General features: G+C 33.5%; 1 pseudogene; it reads right to left on the bottom strand.

Moving 5' to 3' along the window:
- Positions 1 to 18,272: 18,272 nt before the first annotated feature.
- LOC120070903 lies at positions 18,273 to 27,666 on the bottom strand (annotated as a pseudogene).
- Between the last annotated feature and the right edge of the window lie 331 nt (positions 27,667 to 27,997).

A 27,997-nucleotide genomic window follows, 5' to 3' on the forward strand; every position in this document is an offset into this window, starting at 1 on the left:
GATGATCTGTTTATGTACACATGTTTTGAGAGGGACTAAGGCTTCTGTAGGAATGTTTGGGCCACCTGTGAATATGTTTTTATAAATGTAATGTCTTGGCTATATGCATGTATTTATGGAATCTTTGTAGAACCTTAAGGGAGGTTTGCTGTTTGAGTATATTACTATTTTTTCAAACAGGTTGGCATTTAAATTAGAAGGCTTCGATGGTGAATGCTGGCAGTAGGGCTAGTAACTACCACGGTCATATCCTCTTCTAGAATAAAAGGGTAATCTGGGAGGGGGTGTGAAAAAATAACTCTTATTCCTGTAGTCATTTAGTTACCGTTTTTTGTCAAGAACTTACTAACACTTAATAACTCTTGTAAGTGTGACCCTTCATTTTTAGATTTCATATAACGGTATGAATATTCCACCAAATTGGAAGAAAATGTTCATGCCTGAACTATGAAACCCTATTCATTTATAAAGTCTGGGTTGTTCTGAATCCTATGTTACAACCCTCTGAGGGGATCATCTTAAAAACGACTAGCTAGTGCCGCCTAAAAATAACAGAATGTGCAACATAAGAATCTCATGGCTCAAACTAATCGAAGAGACTGTAGGATATGTTCACACATTTCTTGTACCCAATTACCATAAACTACATCCCCTATTAACCTTGTTATTGACCCATGCAAACACTTTCCGAATGGAGCAGTCACGGTAAAAGCGACACGAAGCCGAACATGGATCTCACGGTGTGAACTCTTAGGGACGTGAGAGCTAAAAATAATATATCATATATATCATTAATCTCCTAGTGAATTGTTTTAATTGCTTGGGTATCTCTTGTACTTAGGTATATTTCAGCTAATAAACATCCTAAGTCTATGTGGTTTATCCAAGTAAACTTTTATATTTGGATTTAACCTACGATGTCTAAGTGATAAAACCATTTTATTACCTCACACTACTCACGCATGCTCATAAAACAGGTTAACAATGCTCAGCATAATTCTCAGGTAGCAGGTGTTACGTAAAGCGCCAACTTAAGTACCTCTAGCCTTAGACAGTATTATAGACCAGTTGAGTTTGTAACCGTGTTTTATAAGATAACAACCTATTTTAACTATTAAAATAAGTTATTCTTATATCTTTGTGAGTATATATCTTATCTTTATTATAGATCTTAAACATCTAATTCATTTTATAACTCTTATAAAATTATAGACATGATATAACGTGTACTTAAACATTCCATACATCAATATAACAATTTTATGAAACTTATGAAACCCTAATCATGCATACCCTATATATTATAACCAATTTATAAGATATATTAATGCATGAAACATGCTTTCCTATGGTGGGATGTTAAATTTACATGGCATACAATATGCACATACATGTTTAATTTAAATATAACATACATCACATGCATAAAATATTTAAACAACACTGATATGGACCAACTTTGGCATCCTAAGCAAGTAATAAACTAATTTATTGCAAACTAACCACAAAAATAGCTTCAACGAACCTTTAGACCGCTTGAATCGACCCAAACAAGACCTGAACTACCCGAAATGATCATCTAAAGCTCCAAAAGAGCTTAATAGGACCGAAAATGGTTGAACTGGACCCCCAGGCAGCTGAACCAATTAAACAAGCCTACTCCAGCGAACCGGTCTATGAGCGCACATGTTTTTGGGTTAGGATGAGCAACGTGCAACGGTCCATCCCAACGTCACAATGCCTATGGCTTCAGGAAGAACAACGTTGCAATGCTATATGGGCTGTGGCTATTTCTCCAGATTTTCCACCTGACCTTGCTTGCTTCAATATTTAATTACAACCTAGTTTTAACTCTATTGACTCCAATAAAATTATAGACATTTAATCACACATTAAGATCATCAATAAGCCAATAACAAATATAACCATATAATTCAAGAGAAATCTAATGCCAAAGTTGGAAGAACAAAATATCAGTCGACCAAACATCCATCTCTAGAAGTTCACCCACCAAACTCAAATTAAGGTTACTTGAGTGCTTAAATCATGCTCTGATACTAATTGATAAAGTAAACAAGTATAAATGGAAACTAACATAATCATTACGTACTCTAATTATACTTAATTTGAGTAACAATCATTATACAAAAAAAAAAAAAAAAGGTTTTTGAAGAAAGGGTTTCATAAGTACAACCTCTGTGGAATCCTTCAAATTCTTACTTATCTCCACAAATTTAACCTTTAAATTTTCAGTAGACCACCAAGAGAATCTTCTCTACTATTTTCAGCCTTGGATTTGAGTGATGGAACTCCAAATTGAGAGGGATTGGGATGAGTTTGAGAGAGTTTGAGAGGTAAGCCAATTTTTCCAGAATTTCTGTCGAATTCAGATTGCATGAAGCTTCAAATCTCAGTTATTGAAGCTTTTATTAAGCTCAAACATGCGAGAACTAACTAACTCAGTTGATTGACACTTCAATTAGAACTTAGTAAGTGGGATAGGTGTCAAACTGTGGATTAATCCACTAACAAAGAGTGAATTTAGGGTAAACCCACTTTCACATTTAAAAATCCTTTTTAATTTGATTTTTAATCTAATTTAATTTTACTTTAAAACCAAATTAGAAAAAAACAAAAATTCAATTATGAAATTGAATTTTATAAATTAAAAAATGATTTATTGATTAATTAGTTAATTAAATACATTTAATTAATCAAATAATAATTTAATATAAAATATTAAATTAATAAAACACCTAATTTTAAACATGAATCCTATTCATGTAATCAATGTTTAAATATTTTAAACTCTTCAATTACGTTTAATGATAACAAAATTAAACGTTAATTATATCGAATATAAATATGGAAACCCTAAATTGAAATTAAACATTTCAAATTCAAACCCTAAAATGAAATTTGAACACTTCAAATTCACTCAATCTTCTAATCCAAGATTTAATCTTTTACGAGCTAGTAGAGGGACTAGGACCTACAGATCATGAGCTTCAACAATTTGAGATTAATTGGTTAAACTTTTTAAATCGAATTAATCAATATTCGCTAACTACCGAGATATATCGTTATAGCTCAGTAGTTGCACTCTCCTCACTATAGATATATTTCTGTCTACTTGATTTAACCATAATCAGTAAGTCGACCCTTCATAGGTCATTCCTATTTACAGCTAGGTCAAAATTACCATTTTACTCCTGTAAATACATCTTGCTCCTTAAGTCACCATTGATACTCTATTGAATATTTGGTTTATAGTCCAACTAATAAACTATGTCCCTCTCTATCATGAGAGGGTAGGGCCCCTTTGTTCAAGACCAAGAATCAGTACTTAAGAGAACTACCTATCTGCTAATCCTAAATTAGGTAGGAGTGAATTTCTTCTTGCAGGGCTATGTTTCCAACTATCTTTCCTGTTTTATCCTCAAAATGGGAGTCTTATTGAGCAATGCTATTGAACTACTCTCACCTATGCAGATCAAAGGATAATCCTAAATAAACAGGAGTTCATAGTTAACTTAGGATTAAGATCAGTTACCCTAGGTCATCAAATTAAAATTGTCAGTTTTAACATTAAACGTTTGTTATAAAGAAAAGTGACTATTTCGTGATCCAGTCATATGCAAACGTCTTTTACATAGGATGCCCCCATTCCCATATCTCCATATGAATGATTTCGGGATCACATTGTTTGTATCAGTATATAAAGTGGGCCACATCCATAGTGTCCCCAAGATGAGGTACCCAATCTCATCCATATACTTATAGACCTTTTATGCTATATACTATAACTTGATCCTCTTTTATGACTCTACATAAATTTAAAGTATTCATACTATAGTCATGGGTTCATTTATTGGATTTCATAATAGAGTGCAATTTCAATAATACTTTTATTGAAAAATAGAATATGTTTCATATATTACAAATTGCGAGTTTTAGGACATTCTCAACAGTATGGAAATTCTCAATACAGATGTATGAGTCATAAGGGTTTTTATCTTAAAAACTGTCTTCAAGTAATGGTTACAGTTTTTATGAGGTTATGGTGATGCGTTTTGGTTTGCCAAATGCTCTACAGTATTTAGGGACTTCAAGAACCTCATTGTGAAAAAGATTTCTAGACTCGTTGTAATAGGATCTAAATGGTCATATGCGATTATTTTAAAACTAAAGAATAACATGAAGATTTGTTTGAGTAAGTTTATAGTATTAATGGTATAAATTCTTATGCCTAGTTTCTAATGGGTATGAGACATAATTGGTTAGTTGTTTCTCAAACATGTAGCTACTAAGAAAGGCATCACAAGTTGACGCTCCTAGCGTAGAAGCAATTTTTAGACCAGATTTTCTTTCCTACACATCTTAGGATTGTGTCATATCTAGTATAGCCAGTAGCTCGGCCACACGTATGGAGATTTCTCTACGCTAGTTCAATAAATTCAGATACATGATTTTAATGAATACAAATTTTTAAGCTCATGGAAATTCTCTGAGTGAATATGTTAAAGTACTGTTGATTTTAAACATCTTAAGTTTCCTAATTATATATGGAAGAGGTTGTCACACTTTATGCAGTACCTGTGCCAATTACGTCAAATAGTGACCTCCGTTTCACAACCATATTTTGGAAGTGTTCCTAGAAAGTGTTAGGTATTCAATTGGATTTCAATACAACTTTCCACCCATAGATGGATGGTTAAACAAGGCATTTGAACCAATCACTAAAGAACATGTTATGTACTTGCACGTTAGATTTTGTAAGAAGTGGGGACTTTGATAGGCTTGAAACTTACGTCTTTAATAAGCTTCAAACTTGATAAAAACAATTGTATATACCAAACTACTCTTATTACTTTACATAGCAACAGTGGTAAGTCTGAGTCGATCTGCAGGGAAGTGCAATTTGTTTTATTAAGTTAATTTCCTAACTAGAGCAGTGAATGGGGGGTTTTGGTGTGAAAAAAATAAATGCGTGAAATTAAAATAAAAGGGATAAATGTAATCTAGAATAGAAGTCTATCTAATTTCTAGAGCAAAAGAGATTTTCCTATGCAATTTCTTTCATTAGGCATCAATTAATTACACTGAATCTGTCAACCCCTCAACCTATTAGAAAATCTAATAGCCCAATTAGCCAAATTTGATATTAAACTAAACTAGCCTTAATTCAATTTATAACTCTTCCTTCCTAACGACATACAAGTTAAAATTGAATTACATTACGAAAGGGTTCAATTATTGAGACATACTACAAACCGAAAAAGCCAGATCATTATTTATTTGGAAAAGATTATATTAGGGCATAAATGCATTTGGTCAGAAAAAGTTTAGACTTTGTACATGTGATCCTAATATGCACAACTAAATCAATCAATGTATGCATAGGCTATGACGATTTTGCAAACAATAATTTCAATAAACTAATTTTTCAGATCAATTTATAAAAATTTCAATAATATTCAATCAAATCATCCCAAGGAGTTCCCAACAATTTAGTTGAATTAATTAGAAAACCTTCAAGAAAATAGACATAGGGTTCTTGCTCAAAAGAAATTAGATAGAAGTTACCTCTTAATTCATAGACAAATTCGAGATACATATCCAATCATCGATTACAACCCAAAATAAAAGGAAAAACTAACCTTAAGGTACTAAAATCTGAAGGGAAAAGAAGAAGCTTGAAGTTTAACTAAGACCCCCATTAGTTCAGTCCCCAAAATTCAACATATTTTCACCTGAAGACGAACGGGGGTATTTATAGACATCTTCGCAGAGTTGTAACGCTCGACAAAAAAGGCCATGAGCTTTAGGGAAACGTTGCAATGTTGGCATTGTTGCCAACTCGAAGCATTGCAACGCTCCCTTGCACATTAGGCTACTGACTTGTAGCGTCAAATGAGCACCAGGGCTTTGTATAAGGTGGGTGTTGCGGCTAAAGCAGGGGCATATTGGTCTTTTTTACTCATTTGAAGCTCGGATGCTCAAATCAACTCTAATTTGCTTCAAATTGACAACGACTAGCTCCAAATCGCCAATTCTATCTCTTGGTTGATCAGTACCTATAACAAGCTCAATGGGGCCCAAATAGGGCCCCAGGCTGTGACCTCGGAAGGTGGAGTTCTATTGCGAGTTTGGATGAACAGCTCTAGAGTTGGATTCATATTGATAAGATATGTAAGCACATCAAATTTGATGTCAATCAGAGTTCAGACAAGCGCTCTACATTGGTCAGTGACAGTTTGCTGCATTTCATATGTATGGCTGGAAAAGAGGAAAATATTCAAAATGCACTATAGAGGGAGGCATGGTGTCCGCTCTCCACCACCCCTAGGCCCTGTGGCCTAAGTGAGCTACNGAAAAGAGGAAAATATTCAAAATGCACTATAGAGGGAGGCATGGTGTCCGCTCTCCACCACCCCTAGGCCCTGTGGCCTAAGTGAGCTACCCCATGGCACATGGCATCGACGAGCGTTATAAGACAACTGTCGTGGGCATCTTCCATTAGGAATGGATCTCATGGACAGTGTTGGACGGCATGGGTGTGCCGACATTACGCCCTTTCCCATGGGCCAAAGGTTCGATGTAGCATCTGATATGTTGTTTTGATTCGTCAAAGACTTGGAAGTGTCTAAATCTCGATTATGTTCTAATGGATGGATGTCCAGGAAGTCCTGAGTTGGATTGTTGCCCATGGGTTAGTTAACAATGGTTCTCAGTGTCAGAGCAGAAGAGAGAAAGTTGATGATATCCCGACACTGTGGATTTCATCCTGAAGCATCGCTGGGACTCGATAGTTCCTAGTGTTGGGATTGATGCCCTAAATCTTGTAGGTTCTGTAGTTTGTAAACACTTGTATGAACAAACACTTTGTGATTTAAAATATATGATATTTTATTCACTTCAGTCTATGAAATATGAGATATTTTAGTTGCATTAACCACAAACCAATAAAATAAGATCTATGGTTATCGTTGTAACTTAAGCAAGTATGTGGAGACATACAAGTGTGTCGTGCTTTAAGTGATAACCTAAATGGTCTGTAGTATATGGATAAGGAAGGATACCTTATCCTAATGACACCACGAGTTTGGCCTACTTTATAGGTGTTACAAATGTTGTAAAATGCTACAAATGATCTAATTCTGATCATTCATGTATTAGACATGCGAGCAGGGATATTCTATACAAAGGAGATTGTATAAGACAGGACCACGAAATGTTTAGTCTTGTTATATAACACCGTTCATAATTGAGACTTTCATTTCACTAGGATGACCATCGGTAACATGACCTAACTTCTGAGTGAGTTATGAACTCCTACCTGTAAGGGCGGTCCTTTGATTTGCATGGGTGAGAGTGGCTGATCGCCAAGGAAAGGGCAAGGGTAGACGTTGGCAGCATGAGGGAAGGGCACTTCGACATGAAAACAGGGTGAAGGTGTCAAACTGAGGGGAGTTTTTGACATCTATAAATAGGGAATTTTGGGGGCTTGGTTCTCACAATTCACTCGTGCCTGCTGCCTGTGCCTACGCACGCTCCCAGTAGCCCCATCGCCCAACCCTGCTCGTGCTTCATTATCAGTGCACAGACATCTCAATGCTAAGTACGTGCGGACAACTAACGCAAGGTGCGCGGATGCCCAAGCATGCTCGACCGCGCGGTTGAGTGCCCTAGAGCACGCTTGCACGCATCTCACCGCCAGCCCTGCACGCATGCTCGCCCAGTCCAGTGCAATGACCAACGTTGCGTCCTGCCCACCTAGTGCGACATCTGACGCCTAACAGTGTCCATCTGCGTGCGTCAACACCCTCTGGTTGCCCTAACGCCCATCAGGCCACCAAATAACCTCCAAAGGCTATTTTTTTGGAAAGTTAGACCTATGTTGGTATTTTTAAAGTGGGTAAGCTAGTTATTTTACCTTTAAGTTATTTTTGGTTTAAAATAGAATTATTGGAGGAATTGTTTTGACTAATTTGGGATTTCTTGAAAAGAAGTGAAATTCAAGGAAACCCAGGCCAGAAGCTATGTTAGGAAAATTCTTGAAGGATAAACAAGAGGACTGTGAGTGGTTTTATTGTTTTGTTAAGTTGAATTCATATATGTATATGTTAATATATATACGTGTACAGTTTGGAATGGCATGATCGGGAAGTGTGTTTTCTAGATTTTATTGGTTGAGTTAATTCATGATATTTTTCTTGTTGTGACTTGAATTGGAATCTAGGGTTGTACCCTGGGAAATTCTTAGTGTGCCTACAACACGTCTAACAGGATAATGTCGATATGTGCACATTCGGCAGACTATAAGGGTACTGAAATTGTTTCCACATCATGCCAGGGTATCCGGTTACAGGGCTAAAAGGGTTGCATATTTTTTGTGATGATTATCTTCGTATGAAAATTGTTTTCCCACAAATCTATTCCTTAAATCAAACTTATTGTCATTTTTGAAGAATACCACTCACTTGATTTTCCAGCTCACGTTCTCCTCCCCCCCCCCCCCTTCTAGAATGGTTCCGCTTTAAGAAAAGCCACCCAAGGTCTAGAACTGCTACTTTCTCATAGTGCGGGACTCAGATTACTATGATTAATATTGTATAATAGTACAAACACTGTAACTGTTCATAAAAATTAATTAAGTTCTCATTTATTAGCTATTTATGGAATGGTATGAAGTTAGGCAGTTGGTATCACAAAGGTGATATCAACTATCTTCATGTTTCTTTTCAGGTCTGGGAGACAAGGCTCAAGAGGGGGTGTGACAAGTTAGTATCAGAGCTTAAGGTTCTGGAAAGACTCTGAAAATAAAACTTTGTATAGGTTTTGGCTAGCTTGTAGTAGGCTTGGGAAAAGGGTTACAGGAAACCCTGAAGGGAATAAAAAGAGTTAGCTAAAGTTTATCAAATAACCTAAAATGACTTTCAATGTAAAAAATGTATTCGAGCAGTAGACCCTAGTGGTGGCAGGAATCTAGAACAAGTGATGCCTACCTACAATACTGACTCTAAAGGAAGTAGAGGAAACATCGAGATAAATAGTCTTTACTTAGATATTGATTTGGGACACTAGATCATCAGCCCATGAATAAATTTATCGAAATCCAATAAAGAACCTGGATCTCCGAAGTGTGGGAAAAATCATAAAGGTCCATGCTTAATGAGGACCGGAATTTGTTTTGGTCGTGGTAAACATGACAATATTAAGAAAAATTGTGTGTACTTTCAGAGGAAAAATAAAGAAGGATAGGAAGTGGTGTTGAAGGAAAACCAAATACAACTAGCTACACCTGTAGGCAGCAGAACTAAGAGGTTTATGCTAGAGATGACATATGACAGAGAAACAAAGAGGATCCATACATCCAGAAGTTCGAGTCAGTTAGTTGGCTTTATTTGGAGTACTAGAACTGACATCCTGCGCAGAATAATAATAGAATTTGACGATAATAATAATAGAATTAATTAATTATTTAATTGTAAATCATGACAGAATAATAACAGAATAATAATAGAATCAATTAATTATTTAATTGTAAATTATATCTTATATAAAATACAATTTTCCCTAATGACTGAATTTGAACATTTCAAATTCTCACTTCACTTAGTTCTTCAATTTTGTCCATGGTGAGCTAGCAAGAAGACTCGATAGACCTACAGATTATGGGCTCCAACGGTCTGAGACTAATCGATCAAAATCTTAACCCTAGTTAATCAACATTCGTTAACTAACAAGACTGTCTACTATAGTCTGTAGTTGCATGCCCCTCATGTAGATATATTTTGTGTCCATTTGATATAATTATCATCGATAAATTGATCCTTCAAAGGTTGTTTGTAAACTCAGCTAGGTCAATTACCATTTTACCTCAGAGTTACATCTTTTCTCCTAAAGTACAACTGTCCCTTTAATGAACAATTGATTTAGAATATTAATTACTAAATCCATTCCCTCTCAGGCCAACGAGAGAATGGGGACCCTTGTTCAAGACCCGAGATCAGCCCTTAAGGGAACAACCTTTCTCTTATCCCTAAAAATTTGTAGAAGTGAATTCCATCTTGCAAATTTTGTCTCCAACTATCTACCCGGTCTTATCCCTGAAATGGGAGGCATATTGAGTAGCGTTGCTAAGCTTACCCTCACCTATGCAGATCAAAGGACAATCTCGAATAAATAGAAGTTCATAGACAACTCAAGATTCGGATCAAGTTATCTAGATTATTGAGAAGTGAAATTGATCAGTGTTAACAGTAAATGGTGTTAATATATAATAGTGATTATTTCTTCGTCAAACTTACACAATCTCATCGTGTAGAACACCCCTGCTCACATATCTCTAAATGAACGAACTAATCACATTGTTTATGACACTGTACAACATTTGTAACAATCATAAAGTGGGTCGTATACAATAGTATCTCTAGAAATAGGTACCCAACCTAATCTAAGTACTATAGACTATTTAGGCTATTTTACTCGAACTTGATCCAGTTTATTTCTCCACATAAAGTCCAAGTATTTATTACAATAGCCAAGGGTTCATAGTTTATTGGATTTAGAGTTATCAATTCATTTTCATTCAATAACATTCGTCTGAATAAACTTCATATATGTTTACTATTTACAAACTACGAGTTTTAGGACATACAACCCAACAATGTGTTCTTCATTCTTTGATATCTATGTATACTTTTACAAACCATTGTACCATGTACCCTAATTTGAAGGTATTTGGGAAGTCCATTAAATAAATATCATAGGTCTTTGGGACCCACCTTGGCATGACTTTGGACTGTGTGAGGGGGTGCTTAGCCTTTTGGGGGCATATCTACGCACGTATTAGAGTTATCGATGTTGATTATATTGAGTTAACTCTATATCAGCTAAGGTTATCGACATTGAATGTATTGAGCTTGCTCTAGCTCAACTAAGGTTATGGGTACTAGTTTTATGTAAGGTTTACAGACATTGAGATTTTAAGCATGATATACCATGTTTTAGGGCTTCCTAATATCACTGGCTTGATGTTATGGGAATGATTTCTTAAGTTGTCAGTTTTTCCAAGTTTGTTGATTCCCAAGCATATTTTATAAACTGGGTTATGAGAACATATTCTTGGTTTTAAATTGATTATTATTGCTTTCAAGAATGTTTGTACATAACTAGTCACTCATTGTGCTTCATAGCTCACACTTTTTAAATGTTTTCTCTCCCCGAGTAGCGATCGAGTTCCCGGTACCTAGCCCACTGCAATCAATTTGCCACATCCTTAGATTTTCTAATAGTTAAGAGTTCTTTTGAGGTGTTTATATTTACTTTGTTTTGTCTTGGTGTTGTGTAACTTATTAGTTGGGGATGAGAGGAACTTTCTGGATATATGTAAGCCCTAAAACTTTTCTCTTTAATTTTTCAAAGTTAAATTGTTATATTGTCTTTAAGATTTGAATGGCTTAGTGTTCGGACTCAGGGATTGAAGTCGTTAATTTGACTCTGAACCGAAACAAAATAAAATTTATAATTACCTGAACTACTCCTATTACTACAAAGACGTAGTAACAGTGGTAAGTGTGGGGTCAAACCACAGAGAAAAAAAGAATTAATTTCTTTTGGGTTAGATTTGACCGTGGAAAAATAGTCAAAACTGGGTTTTGGTTTGTGGTTTTGAAATTGAAAACATGAAAGTAAAAAATAAAATGCGATGGATATATAAAACGGTAATGGATTTGTTTAGTTCTCGGATCAAGTAGCCATTCAATGTAAATCAAATCATTGTTTTCAGCCAAAATATCATATATTCGAATTATGCGTACATAGCTACTCAAATCGGTGCGAATTAACTAATCTCTATAAGCCCGAAAATCAATTTAACTGAATCAATCAAGCGTCCTAATTCGTAGTTGAGGCTGGAAAGTCGTGCCCTAACTAACCTACATGCTCCTAGATGCAATTGGGTCCTCAGCGGCCATAAAGAACTAGAAACACATGCATTAACATTCAGGATTCAACTATGTTGATTAACTGTCGGAAAGTCGTGTTCAAATAATCAAATTGTTCCTTAAATCTAGATTAAACGTGCGATGCAAAGATTCATGGATAGCCTAAAAACCTAAGCATGCTTATCTAATATGTGCTACGAGGGTAAATTCAAAGCATGGGCAATAAAAGGATGCGTACGAGCTTAAATTTAACTAGCGAAGGCATGCTTTCATGATAGGGGCGTCAATCCATACATAAAAGAAAATCTAAATTAAACAAGATTTAAGAAAAACATAATTCTAGATTAAAGCATAATAATTGAATTGGAAACTCATCAAAATACAAAGAATGCTTAATCCAAAAGATAATTGAAAGATTACCTCATTGATTCATGGAGAAACCAATGAGATAAAATCCAATACATATTCATAATCCGAAAATAAAATAAATCTAACCTAAGGACTCTAAAAATTAAAGGGAATACAAGAAGAAATAATGCCTAACTTCGGCCTCTATGCTTCAGCTCCAAGAGTTGGCCTAAACCCCCAAAATTTAGTCTTTTTTTTACCTAAGGCCGAGGAGAGGTATTTATTGGAATCCATTGCAGCATTGTAACCCTTGGAATGGCGTTGCAATGCTGATGCAGCGAGAAGGAAGCGTCAGACAAACAGTCCAACGCTTAGCCCAATGCTCGGTTGCATGCGCGCTCAGCTCCATGTCCGTCATTTTTCCCAACATTGCAATGCTCTAAGGTAGCGTTGCAACGTTGATGTCTCTGCCTTCAAGCATTGGAGTTTTGCGTTGAGATGCGTTGGGACGTTGGCATTGATTCAACTCGGAGTGTCGCAACGCTTGGAATAACATTGTAATGCTGCGTCCACTGCCACAAATCACTACTCGATGCTCGACAGCTCGATACTCAATCCTCGATCCCTCAATAGCATTTTCTTGATTACTTGACAACCTCTTACTCAATGCTACTCGATGGTGCTTGATGGCTGCCTCAAACTCGGTGGAACTTGATGGCATTTTGGTCTATTCAACTTCTTTGAAGCCTGGATGTTCAAATTAACTCCAAACTGCCTCAAATTAACCCTGTTTTTCATTAAATGATTAATTTTACCTCTTGATTGCTCGATACCTACAATATAGGAAAATAAACACATAAAATCCACTAAGTAGCCCGAATTAAGCTCTTTTTGAGAACTAACAAACATCCCCAACTTAATTCTTGCTCGCCTCGAGCAAGGTAGAAACACCCAATCAAGTAGAAAAATAATTACAAACATGCTAGCTTAATTTGCTAAGTTGTTACTCCAGTCTCAACAGTCAACTAGAATGAAATTTGTAATCAAGAACGAAAATCATTTATGATCAATGAATGAAGCACAAGTTTAAAAATGATTTTAGTTCTATCCATGCATGAGTGAGCCTAGAGTTTTGTTAGTTAAGCTTCCATAACCCCAAAAAATAGTATAAAATCCTCATCCTATTTTCCCCTACTCTGGTTCAGTTATTGACCTTGGACATATCACACTTACAAAAAATAAGGCAACACTAAGACAAAGGTGCCTAAATACACACAAAAAATAAACATCATTTATTTTACCAAGAGGGCTAGCTTTCACACCCCACCGCTGGGAATCTATCACTCTTTTCTCGCGGGCCCTAACAAGACACGGTGGAGGTAGCTCTTTTCACCTCTATCCATGCATACACACACAATTTTTTTGCACGCACACCGGTTATGCCTCATTTTTTTATTTTTCTATTTTTTTTCAGAATTGCAACTAATTTGTTTTTCTTTATTTTTTCTCTCTTTTTTTTTTTTTTTTTACTCACAGTAGGCCCCATTTTATCCACTTTGTCTGGTTTTGCTCTAAAACAAGAAAAGTTACTCCTAAGTCAAAAGTGGACCTTTCGGGGTGACAACAGAAGTATAAATCAGATAACCCAATTTTAAGTATACAAGACTTCAATTTCGCAAAATAATGACTTAAAGATTCATGAGAGATAAGATTTTTTTTTTAAATGAGATAAAATCATGATCATGCTTTTCTAACGTTCTTTCATGCAAATATCATTACAAGAAGAGTGCGTCATAAACTATCATGATAACAACAGAGCAAATAAGCTAACAAGAAAATCAAAGCACATAAGCATATTATCCAATGGGGTACCCCACCCTCAACTTTAAAATATACATTTTCCCCAATGTATCTCAAGTAAAGCTCAAAAAGAATAAAAAACAAGGGAATAAAAAACCTATCATGATAGCAATTTCGCACACAGGATGGTGGTGGCCAGGCTCGCCTTTTAGAAATATGCTCTCCTCTCCTAGGTCATCCCTATAAAACAAAAACAAAAAAGAAACCTAATCTAGAAAACAAATAAAGAAAGTAATAAATCTTTTCACCTAGCTCCCTCCAGGAAGGGCAAATTTTTAACGTCAGTTCTCGACGTGACCGAATCAAGGTACAAAAAATTCTCGTATTTCCCTGGTCCTTTCTTGGATGAGTCGATATGGCCAGATAAAGCCATAAGAGTTCCCATCTTTTGAAAAGAACCAAACAGGTCGAATTTTGTATTTTTCATTTTTGTAAAAGAAAATAAAATAAAAGACTCTAGAACTAACTCGATATAAAATAAAGACTCTGACTCAACTGACTCGTGAGGTGAAGGTGAACAAAATTAAAAAATAAGAGAAATATCAGGACAATGAACAGGGCGAGGCTTGGGAGCCTCTGACTCTTTTACCTGAGATTCTTCTAAATTAAGCCCGTACTCATACTTAACCTCACAAACTCGTTCTTGTTGTTGTAGAAGATAAACATCGTCGTCTAAATCGGTCCATGCATATTCCATGATAAGGTCGGCCACAGTGCCACAGACGCGGGATGGCTCTAAATGATTTCCTACACACTCAGAAAAATCATTAGTACGTTCACACTTTAAATAATCCAATGCCTTACCCTGATCAGAAATATGAGGAACCAGCTACTCAAAGGAATTAATGATGCTCGTATCTCCGCTGCTCACCTCGGCATCCTAAAAAGATTATTCCTAAGCCTCTTCTAGTCTCCTAACTGATTTAGCGAACTGAGCGATTTGGTCGCTCAAACTTGAAGCTCAGCTCTAACCTCACATTCGAAAATGAGGTCATCCTGCTAGAAACCGATGGGTTCTTGATAATAGAAGGGACATTCCTACACAATCTCACCAGAGCGATTAGAAAGTTCCCTAACTATATCCTCTAAAGAAATACCTAGATTGGTAGATTGATATGGCATCGACAACGGCATTTGACTAGGCCACTCCCAAGGAGGATAATAACTACACTCGGGACCATACAAATTCTGAATCTCTGGTGTTTCCCATTGTTCCGCAAATTGAAACGCATACATGTTTATATTTTCTGCCAATGAAAACCAAGTAGACACAAAAGAATGAAAACATTATTTTTCTTTGGTTTTTAAAGTTTAACAGTCAATTCTAACTAAAAGATATTAATTTGCTTGCTTCCCTGGCAACGGCGCCATTTTTCGTTAAACTCGGGCATTGATGTCGTTAATTCGATTCCGAACCAAAACAAAAGAAAATTTATAATTACCCAAACTACTTCTATTACTACAAAGACATAATAACAGTGATAAGTGCGGGGTCGAACCACAGAGAAGCGAATAATTAATTTCTTTTGGGTTAGATTTGACCGTGGAAAAACAGTAAAACCTGGGTTTTAGTTTGTGGTTTTGAAATTGAAAACATGCAAGTAAAAAGTAAAATGTGATGGATATATGAAACGGTAATGGATTCGTTTAGTTCTTAGATCAAGTAGCCATTCAATATAAATCAAATCATTCTTTTCAGCCAAAATATCATTATAATGTTGTCATTGAGAGTTGAATGCCTTAGACACCTAGTGAATTTAAGTTGAGGTGAAGAATGAAGCATGCGTTTGTGAGGATGAGGTGACCAAGGGGTGAAGAAAGTTGAGGTGGATGTCCTTTTGTTTAATTAATTAGATAAGCTTTCGTAATTATCTCTTAAATAAATAATTTTAATTATTAAATTAGGTGGCTTAAGTTGAAGATTAGACAAGAATAAGTGACCTGAGTTGTCAACATGTTAAGAAAGCTTGAGGAGGCAAACGGTCATATAAATAGAGGAAAGAAGATGAAGTCAGTTTGCTCAATTTACTCGAGTAAAGAGAGAATTTATACAACCAAACTAGAGATTTGATCAGTGAAGAATGAGATCGAGGGCTGTCATGGTGAAATTCAACCAAAAAGATGATGAAATTTGAAGAAAATTCGAGGTTAGTCTGGGTTTTGAGCAAACTCGAGCAAGTTGAAGGTTATGTTAGATTTTGAGCAATTGAAGAGGAGTTAGAAGCTCAAATTTGGAGGTAGGCTAGTTTAGAGGGTGATTAAGAGGTTTATAAAAGAAATGAGAATTTATTTTGGGTGGAAATGGTGATTTGAGTACTGGAAATGAAAGTGGAATTTAGGTGCTCGAGAGTTAGGCTGCTAGCTGGAGGTTCAAGAAGCTAGGCGTGGAGGTTAGCTTGTCAAGTGAGCACTGTGCGCAGCGCTGTACACTCGCCCACCGTGCGTCCTAGCAGCTTCAGCCCTCACCTGCGAAACGCCCAATAGTAGGACACTTCGCCTATGCTTTCGCCCACCGTGCGCAACATTCGACACCGTCGTCCATGCTTACTCCTCAACAGAATTGTGTTATCGAAGGAAAAACTGCACACTTCAAAAATGGTTCGTGCAATGCTCCATGCTTATGATCTTCCTTACCAGTTTTAGGCTGAAGCCCTGAGTACTGCGTGCCATATTCATAATAAAATTTCTCTGTCTTGGTAGTGACTGCATAAACTAGGAAATTTGGAGGGGGAGAAAGCCCAAGGTCAAAAACTTTCATGCTTTTGGCAGTCCATGCTACTTATTGGCATATCGAAATCCTAAGAAAAATGGGATCTAAAGAGTGACAAAGGCATCTTTTGGGGTATTCTGCGAGTTTAAACGCGCACAAAATGTGGCATGGAGTCGATCAATGTTGTCAAAGAAAACACTTACGGTGGGAAGTCTGTTACTAGATCAGATGAAGATGAGCCTCAGCTGGGCTCTACAGATGGTTGCAAGGTAAAACTGGGAGTTGCTCAGAAAGTCAATCACAAGTCTCATGACATGGCTGCTAATTTTGAGCACAGTATCCTCTCTGACAGTGAAGATGATCCAAAGAGCAATATTTAACCATCTTCAGATGATTGAAAATATTTGTTATACCTTTCCAGTTGAACCAAATAATGCAATGAAGCTTTGAAAGATAAATGTTGGGTAAATGCAATTCAAGAAGAATTAAATTAGTTTGAAAAAAATAAAGTTTGGACCCTCGTTCCTCGTTTTGATTCTGCAAATGTTATTTGAACAAATGAATTTTCAAAAACAAATCGGACATGGATGATGTGGTTGCAAGAAATAAAGCTAGATTGGTTTCTAAGAAAATTCTGTATTAACTTTGCTGAAACGTTTTCTTCAATTGTATGTCTAGAAGCTATAAGACTGCTTCTAAGTATTGCATGTCTTCTAAAATTCAAGCTCTATCAGATGGATGTCAAAAGTGTGTTTCTCAATGAGTACTTAAATGAAGAGGTTTATGTTGAACAACTCAAGGGGTTTGTCGATCCTATATGTCCAGACCATGTATATAAACTTCAAAAGGCCCTGATTGGGTTGAAACAAGCTTCTCGTACACTTAACTAAGTTTCTTCTCAAGCATGGATATGTGAGAGGTGGAGATGACAAAATTCTGTTTGTAAAGAAGGAGGAAGGAAGTCTTGTTATTACTCAAGTTTATGTGGATGATATTGTGTTTAGAGGAATGTCACAAAAATTGGTTGATCTTTTTAGTCAAACAGATGCAGACCATATTTGTAATGAGTATGGTGGGTGAACTAACCTACTTCTTGAATTTTAAGATTAAACAACTAAAGGATGGTATATTTATCTCACAATGTAAATATGCAAAGTCCCTTGTCAAGAAATTTGGTCTTGGGCAAAAAGCACTCTCACTCCCACACATGCTAAGCTATCCAAAGACTCTAAGGGTACTTTTGTGGATGGAAGTCTATACCAAAGGATCATTGGGAGTCTGTTATATCTCATAGCTAGTGGACTTAATATATTCTTTGCAGTAGAAGTATGCACAAGATATTAAATAAAGCGAAAAGAAAGTCATTTATTGAGTGTCAAGCGAATCATCAAATATATAAGTGGTACCTATAAATATGGTCTCTTATATTCCTTTGATACTAACAGTTCTCTTATAGGATATTGTGATCCATATTAGGTTGGAAGCTTAGAAGATCGAAAAAGCATTTCAGGGGATGCTTTTTTTCTAGGAAACAATTTAGTGTCCTAATTCAGTAAGAAGCATAATTGTGCCTCCTTTTCCACGACTGAAGCTGAATATGTTGCTGCTAGAAGCAGTTGTATCCAATTATGATGGATGAAGCAAATGCTCAAGGAATAAGATGTCCTGCAGAATGCTATGATATTATATTGTGACAACTTGAGTGCTATAAACATCATGGTTTAGCACAACAAAACAAAACATATTGATGTCGGACAACACTTCATCCATGAACTAGAGAGAATAAATAGATTGTCTTAGAGCATGTTCGAACTGACAATCTGATTGTTGATATCTTCATGAAGGCTTTTAATGTGAAACAGTTTGAAACTCTTCGAGCTGCCTTGGGACTCTACACTATTGATTTATAGCAACTAAACTATGTTTAGTGTATGGGCTTTGAAGGGATTACGACCCAAAATAAAGAAGCAGGACATGTGGCATAAGATTATCACAAGATGCAGCACTACTCACATGTTTCTTAGAAAAGTTCAAAAGAGGTTACCTAACATAGAATTGCTCCAAGTAAGCATACTTAACTTTAGAGTTCTTATGGTTGAGCATCGAAAATGAAGGTGCATCAGTAGTAACTGTTTCAATTCTTTTAAGTATTTCTTAATCATACTTTTATATTTTTAGGATACCTCTCATTAAGATTTGATCTTGGTTCATTCATATCTCCCTCCTAAATTCAAGGTTTTACATATCTCCTTTCTGACTAAAAGATTAGAAGGTCAAATCCTTCATCCACATATTTCTTTTAATTATTAGGAAAAAATTAACTTAAATTTGAAATTTGACTTATGGTTTCTTAGCAACATTCTCTAATTTTGAAACAATTGCACTAATTGTAGACTACAATAGCATCTTATGTCAAATCGAAAAAACCAATAAAAATAGAAATTTAAATATGAATAATCACACGAATTAAAATCTTATGGTTTTCTCATTCAACCAAGTGATAAGTTCATTCATTTGCTCTAAGAAAGACTAATTAGGATCAAACTCTGTCTAAAAGATATGTTTATAACTTTGAAACAAAGAGCAAGACCACAAAAATTACTATAATTAAAAAATATAGGGATGTTTGGATTGATCAAAGATTTTTTTCTAAAATAAATCACTTTTATTTAAATTCTTTTGATAAAAGCGATTTAAAATCAACTTTGAAAGTGTTTCAAAAACTATTTTGAGTGGTTACTAAACATTTTATTTATTTTTTTTCCTAAAATGACTTATTTTCAAAATTAAACACTTGAAAAGTTAAATTAAACACATCCATAATATCAATGTCAAATTATCTATGTCATCAATATAATAAGCAAGATATATAATAATCTCTCTTAATTAAAGTAATTAGGCTCTAACAACAAATAAACATAAAATTATTAAACATCGAGTGAAGTTTTTGGATTCATGAGAGTGAGAGATGCTCCATTGTCCTTCATTGTAAGATTCAAAATTGTTTTTGCTGCTTCGGGAGCCCTATAATAATCATCAGGTGAAAACATTCAAAATTCATTGGATGTCTTTATTTGTATAACATAATGAGTTTTATTCAATCCGGTATCTTTAAAGCAAGGATTAAGTGCAACTTATGCTCTCCATTTGTAAAATTCGAATTCTACATTTTTTATATAAGTATGTTTAGCCATGAGAATATTATGTTAATTAAATGATAAGTGGAAATCTATGGTTTAATCACAGGGAATTACGAATGAAGGAAAGAAAAAAAAGAGAGAGAGATTAAAGAGATTTATTAATTGAATTTGGTCGAAAAGCACTAAGTTACTGCTGGGTGAGGTGGCGGTTTGATATTCATTCATAGGTGGCGGCCGGAAGTATAAAGAGGAAGATGAACTTCAGAAGCTCAATTTTGGGAAATGACTCAAACGAATTAAGTGAGATCGGCAACATTTGAAAGCTGGGAGAATCTAGTTTTTTAGGTTGGTTTACCGGATAAAGATTTCACAGGAAGAAGGATGAAAATTAAAGAAATCAAGGCCAGGGGTGAAAATTTAAGGCTCCAGGCCAAATCACAAGAAGTTTAGGGTTGAAATTTTAAGTTAAGAAAGTTAACTTAATTCTAAACAGGTTTGTAGAAGAAAGTTTCTTGAAAAGGGTTCTGGATTTTAAATTATGAATTTTTGAAGTTGAAATAGGAATTTGGTGTGTAAACAGGCAGTTGTTTGGGAAGATCAAGCAAGCAGCTCACCATAGAGAGCAAGAGCGAGATAAGGAAGATGTGAATCTCGCTCAGGAGGATAATCTCCCTAGTTTTTGTACTGAATCTCGCTCAAGAAGAGAATCTTGCCGAATTTTTGGACTGAATCTCACTAGTGTTTATATAAATCTCACTAGTATTGGTAAGTCTCGTTATGATCAATTCTTGCTAGTGAGATGCTTGAGGATCTCGCTCATGAGAATCTCACTCGTGAGGATCTCGCTCATGAGGAAGATCTCGCTCATGGAGAAGGTCTTGCTCATGTTGACAATCTCGCTAGTAATGATAATCTTGTTGATGAAGGTTTCACTAGTAAACAAACTACTTGAAGCATCTTGATGGGAATTCTAAGGAATCTAATCAGGAATTATGTCGTTTCAGGCCAAGAGGAGCTAGAAGAAGCTTATAAACCATTAAGAGCCCCGATGAGTTGTGACTGACTAAAATAAACTTCATGTTTTCAATGTTTGTGTATAAAATATCATACAATTTTTAGTAATGTTGATGATGAGTTTATACGTTCTCAAGCAACAAATGTTTTAGGAATTGCATAGCATTTCTTCTCCAGTTTGTATATGTTTTATCGCATGCCAAAGTATCATATAAATTCATTACAAAAGTTAAGTTTCTATGATGAAGCATGCGTTTCTAAAGAAAGGCTATGATAGAATGATTCTTAATGTAAATGTTTTACTATTAAAGCTTAATTTGATGCTAGAGAAGAACCCGTACTGAAGGACACAGAGAAGGTATCAAGGTAATAGTACCTAAGGTGTTGACAGTACTTAGAAAACTCCACGTGCATGTAGGTAGTTCTGAATGAGAGGTCAAAGTATGAGTCTCCTAAGCCGTATACCAGCAAAGAGAGACCGAAGTATGGGTCTCTTGGCCGTACAAATATTGGGAGCTAGAGCGATGTATGCTCGTTCTCAAATAAGGTTTAATGATGTTTAAGGATGTATATTGATATTTAACGAGTTTTCTTCTCAAAAGCTTGATGTTATGACCATGTTTATGTTTTTAAAGGAAGTTGCTTGAAATGTCACTCAATATATTTACATGTTTATAATAATATAAAGCATGGCATAATATGATTTTTATAGTCACTCATTGGGCAACTAACTCACAGTTTTCCTATGTTTTCCTTTCCTATAGGAGTCAGATTCTTCAAGGTTGATCCTGCTGCTACTTGCCACTAAAAGGCCTGACTAGTTAAAAAGAACTTAGGTTGATGGTCTATACCTATGTACACATGTTTTGAGGGGGATCAGGGCTTTGTTAGTAAAGTTTGGGTCCACTGTAAATATTTTACCTATAGATATTATGTCATGACTGTTTGCATGTGATCATATAAAGTATGTGGAGCCTTCTAGAGGCGAGCTATTTGTAGACATCAATAATATTTATCAAGTTGGCACTCAGGTTAGAGGGTTAAGGTGGTAAATGCTGGCAACAGGGCTAGTAACTGATACCGTCACATCTTCTCCCAAATTAAGAGGGTAATCTGGAAAAGGTATCACACCATTTTTTTACAGGAAAAAAGTTTCCACATGATAATTTTTTATTGGATAGTTGTCTGGGTTGCACGAAGATATGTGCAACCCAAGCCACACCTAGTAGGTTATTTTTATAAAATCCTATGAATTGATAAAATAAAATTATCGCCAAAATATTTAAAAATATATTTGAAATATCATTGATATGCTAGTTAAAATATTATTTTGATTTCTGTACTTTGAGATTTGTTTAATTTTAGTCTCTGTACTTTCAAATATCTAATTTTAGTTCAAGTATTTTAAGTGAATCTTAAATTTAGTCCCCTAAAATTAATTTTTTAATCAAAATTGATTAAATAATTATTATTATTTTCATTCAAGGAAAAAAAATATGTGAATATGTTTTCAAAATTTATAGTGAAAATTGTTAAAAAAAATAAAAAATAATGAAAAATCTACAACAAACTAGTAGTAGGGACTAAATCTAAGATTTATTAAAAGTACAGGGACTAAAATTGGACATTTAGAAGTATAGAGACTAAAATTAAACAAACTCTAATGTGTAAGGACCAAAATGATAGTTTAAACTTGAAACGTTTATTTCGTTATACAAAAATAGTATATTATATATATACACCTTAGATTGAGCTAATATGTAATGACTACTTTACGAATAGAGGGATCTTTAAAAATAGAAAAATAAGGAAAACTTTTTTACATAAAATAGTAAAATTTAATCTTCTTCGATGGAGGCTGATAGAAGTCTATTAATATTTATCAATGATATAAACTGATAGAATTCTATTACAATACTATCAGTGATAGAAACTGATAGAAGTCTATCATTGATACTATAGTGATAAAAACTTATACAAATCTATCATCGATAGATGCTGAGAGAAGACTATCAGTATTTGTCAATTTTTTTTTTTTAACTATTTCCGTAAATAGTTTGATATTCTTTTTATCTATAAAAATTTTTCTTATGAATATGTGTATTTTATACTCATCAACATTCTTTAATTAAGTGTGCTAGTGATATATGATACAAATATTTTATATCTGTGTTTTTTCCTTTTTAAAGCAATTCCATGTCTATGTTATACCACAGAAAAATGGTAACTAGTAATTTTTTTTCATCCATTATAATCATCCTACTAAAAGAACATGGAAATTAGGTAATGAGCATTTTTTTTTCTTTTTTATTATTATTATTGAGAACTTGTTTGATAGCGTATATATTCATTCCCATTTCATATTTGATAATCTCATTTTTAGTTATTAAGATTCCTTTGGATAATTATTTCATTTTTTGTCTTTTAATTTTAAAAATGAAGTCAATTTTCTCACATTTTCTTATCATGATTTGCATCTTTCTAAAGTATAAGAGTTGAATTCTTAGTCAAATTATATAAATAGTTTTAAAAACTTTTCTTTCAAGTTTTTAAAATTTGACTTGGTATTTTAAAACATGATTAAAAAGTAGATAATACAGGTATTTAAAGATGTTTATAAGCTTAATTTTTAAAAATAAAAAATAATAAATACCAAATGAATACCAATGTGACCTAGAAATAACTAACTTGATCATCTATCCCATTTTATACTTTTAAGATTTGAAAAAAATAAATTCTAAAATTAGAGGTGAATTTTAGTTTCTCCTGTTATCATTTCTTTTTTTCTTCCCTCATAAATTGTGTGGTCCAGGATTTGGACCAAGATTAGAAATTCAGATTCAGTCGTTGATGGCTTTGATATTCCCTTATGGCCTGGTTACATAATTTGGGGCGCTAAATTGCCCATCAACTTTTGTTTGGTTCATTACCGAATCACATCTTACTATCAGAGGTTATGCTCGATACCATCCTTAATGCCATAGACTCAAGATTTAGATCAGGATTTGAAACCTGAGTTCGACATTTGATGGCTCCGACATTCTCTTACGACTTGATTATGTTATCTTTACTTATCTTCAATGTTTCCAAGAGTGAAGAATATGCCCACAAACCAACATAGGTTCTTTATCCTCACTCACATGCTTCCTATGAAAATTCTCAAGCAATCACCCAACCTAGAATTTTTCCAAACTTAGCACCTTTTACTATAAAGTTTCCATGATTGAACCACCGAGAAAGAAAGTGCACTTTGTTAGTATAAATAGTGACTTTTAATTCTTTTTTAAGTCTTTCTTAACTATATTGTCATATCCTTTGGATCCCTCTCATCAAATATGATCCCGATTCATTCATGTCTCTCTCCTAAACTTAAGGTATTATATTGCAATATATATATTTAAATATCATTTTTATTTTTAATGTTTATTTTTAATTTTGTAAGGTTTATATTTATACTATTTGAATTTTGTACTTGAATTTTTCTCCCTAAAACAAGCTTTAAATCTCAAATTAATATTTCACAGTTATAACATACATAGTAATATAATTGGACTGGATTATTTGAGCGACTTTATTTAAGGTGAATGAATGATGGGACGGATAAAAACAATTTCATTTTTATGCATTTACTTTCCATCAAAACATATTTGTATGAAATTATGTAAACTTTTTATTTCAATTAATGATGGTTATATATTTTCATAATATGCAACTAAATTATACCTAACCTCAACAGGAAGAAAAAAAAAATTTGCATACCATTGTTGTGGTGATTGATATTGTGAAGCCAAATCACCCTCGCATGATTCCAGCATATCTGTGTGTATGACACCTGGATCTAAGGTATAATTGTCATTCCATCAGGTAATTCTTTTGCTATGGATTTGCTTAATCCTTCAATGGCCCACTTTGATGCACAATATGGTGTAATCTACATAATATACATACTCAAATTTAGAACTATTTTGGTCTTAAATTCTTCATAATTTTAATGTTAAGGATTTATTATGATTAATAATGGATGATTTATTCGATTCCCCAACCCAAACTTGAATTACAATATCTTTAAAAAAAAGATTTATAATAAATATTATAGATATTTGATATTATCTATTCGAAAGAAAAATAATGGATTATTTATTCTCAGTTATATGTACAAATAAAAGAATAATGTGGTTATACTATCCCACAATTACATACTAGTTCCACATATATATATATATATATATATATTTTAGAAAAAATTAAATGATAAATTTAGTTCCTATAATTTAGAAAATGTCAGAATTTAACCTCTATGATTTAAAAAGTTAAAATTTAATCCTTATAATTTGATAAATTTCTCATAAATAGNAGAAAATGTCAGAATTTAACCTCTATGATTTAAAAAGTTAAAATTTAATCCTTATAATTTGATAAATTTCTCATAAATAGAACTACAAATCGTAAAGACTAAATTTATAATTTTATCTTAGAAACTATCTGATAATTTATATATATTTAAATAATAATAATAATAAATTTTACAGAGTACTCCAATTATCAAAATATTGATAGAAAAAAATAAATATTATTTTAATTTGAGAAAATAAATGTCTTTATCTAATTTTCTTTTGATTTCTAAGTTGAAAATGTTACACATTTAGTTAAAAAATTTTGAGTTTATCCTCCAGAGAATTTAATTCGGTCCTTTTTATAATTATTTGGTTTTTTTTTTTCTGTTTTTAGTTTTTTTAGAAATTAAGTTTATTACTATATATTCACAAGGTCTCTTTCTTGTTATCACTCTCTATCCAATGCTTGTAACCATAATATTTAAGCCCTATAAGTTAATCATTTAATTTTTTATTTTTACTTTTTAAAAATTTAGTATGTAAATACTTATTTCACATCTAAATTTATTATTTTGTTACATACTTTCCAGTAATTTAAAAAACCAATCCAATTTTTTAGAACTAAAAAAAAAATTAGTTTTATTTGTCAGGCTAAAATTTGAACTCTTTTATTGAAGAAAGACGAAAAACCATAGTAAGAAATTAAAAAAAAAAAAAAAAAAAAGACTTAATTTTTAAAAACAAAAAATAAAAAATCTAACGGTTATCCTAGTCCTAAAAATTTGTTTTCATTTTTAAAATTTGACAAAGAATTTAAATTATGATTTTATGTAAGAAACAGTAAAAGTCAAAGTAACAATTCATAAATAGAAAACAATAAAAGAAATCGTTATTCAATGGAGCCTTAACTATTAATAAACGACGTACCAGTGTATATGGATTTCTTCCAGCATCAGAAGACATATTGACAATAATTCCTTGGTTGTAAGGAATCATAAGAGGAAGGAAGTGACGTAGAATATTTGCTATGCCTTTGATGTTAGTATCAATCACATTATCAAAATCTTCTACATCAATCTCCCACATATTACCCTTTTTATTAACCACACCTGCATTATTCACTGTGAACAACAAACCACCCACACACAGACATTAATTTTTTCATTTTTTTTCTTTTAATAACAAGCTATATAACAAAACAAATAGGAAAAAATATTTTTATGATTATTTTAGATTTTGTATTAGTTTACTCTTCTTTACAATTTTCTCTTTGAAATTTACGTTATATATATTTTAATTTGATTTTTCAATTTCAAAATTGACACTTTCAACCTTGATATATGACAATTTTATTGATGTTACAATTCTATTCTTTCCAAATTTCTTTGTTTGTTATCTACTTTTTATCGATGGTTTAAAAAACCAAGCTAAATTTTGAAAACTAAAAAATGTCATAGCTTTTAAAATTCTGTTTTTGTAATTTGGTTAGAATTCATCTATTGTACTAACAAAATATGTAAATCGTTATAAGAAATGGGAGGAAATAGGCTTAACTTTCAAAAACCAAAAATAAAAAACGAAATAGTTACCAAACGGGACCATAACATTTTGAAATGAAACATATTTTGATGCATTTCAAGCTACACTCATCTTTGTGTAAAGTGCAACGCACCCAAGTGTCCAATTGACAAAGATATTTTTCCTTTTGTGTGATGGAAGAAATGCAAGAAAATAATTGGAGTCTAAATTAACTAGATCAAAAACCTAAAAATCGAAAAAAGTATCTTTCCAGCGAATAAAAGAAAACAAAAATTACCAATGATATCAGGAACAAGATTGTTTTCCAAGACAGTTCTTGCAAATTCTTCAACACTACTGTTGGATCTCTGCAAAAAAAAAATGAAAAACCAAAATATAAAATGATAAAGTATTTATATAATTGAAAGTAGAAATTAAAGCACCAAAAATTAAGTTGAAAAGAGAGAGTTTATTGACCACATCGATGTTGAGGAGCAAATGATTGGTAGCAGGAGAAACACTAGAGAGCTGAATTTGAAGAGAATGAAGTTTAGTTTGGTTGAGTGAGCAGCCGATAATAGTGTGGCCATAACTAGCCAATTCCAAAGCTAGAGCTCTTCCTAATCCTCTACCCACGCCTGTTATCAATAACTTCTTTGAATCAACCGACATTGTTTTCTCAGTTGAAGCTCCCTGAGATGCACCTCTACTCGAAGATGAGACCAAAGTTTGCGATAGGTTTTGGTTGGTCTACAATGAGAGTTATCCCATTTATTCATTGGATTGGGTAGCTGGATGAACCAAATCCAATCTCATACAGTTTAGATTCGATTATCAATTTATTTGAGTTGGATTGAATTTAAATAAATGTTATTGGTTGGATTAGTTCACCCTTAAAATAATCCAAACCAACCCGAACTAACCTAAATTTATTATTAATTTTAAAAGGTATTACAATACTATTGATAACTTGTAAAAATACAAATTATTATATCTTTTTTATTTAAAATAATAAGGCAAAGGTATGCAACTTGTATAAATTTTGCCAATAAATTTATACAGAAAGCAAAGCATGCGATCACTTACTTCTAACACATAACATATTTAAATTTCAGACTAATT

Source organism: Benincasa hispida, chromosome 2, assembly GCF_009727055.1.
Source record: "Benincasa hispida cultivar B227 chromosome 2, ASM972705v1, whole genome shotgun sequence".
In the NCBI taxonomy this organism is placed as follows: Eukaryota; Viridiplantae; Streptophyta; class Magnoliopsida; order Cucurbitales; family Cucurbitaceae; genus Benincasa; species Benincasa hispida.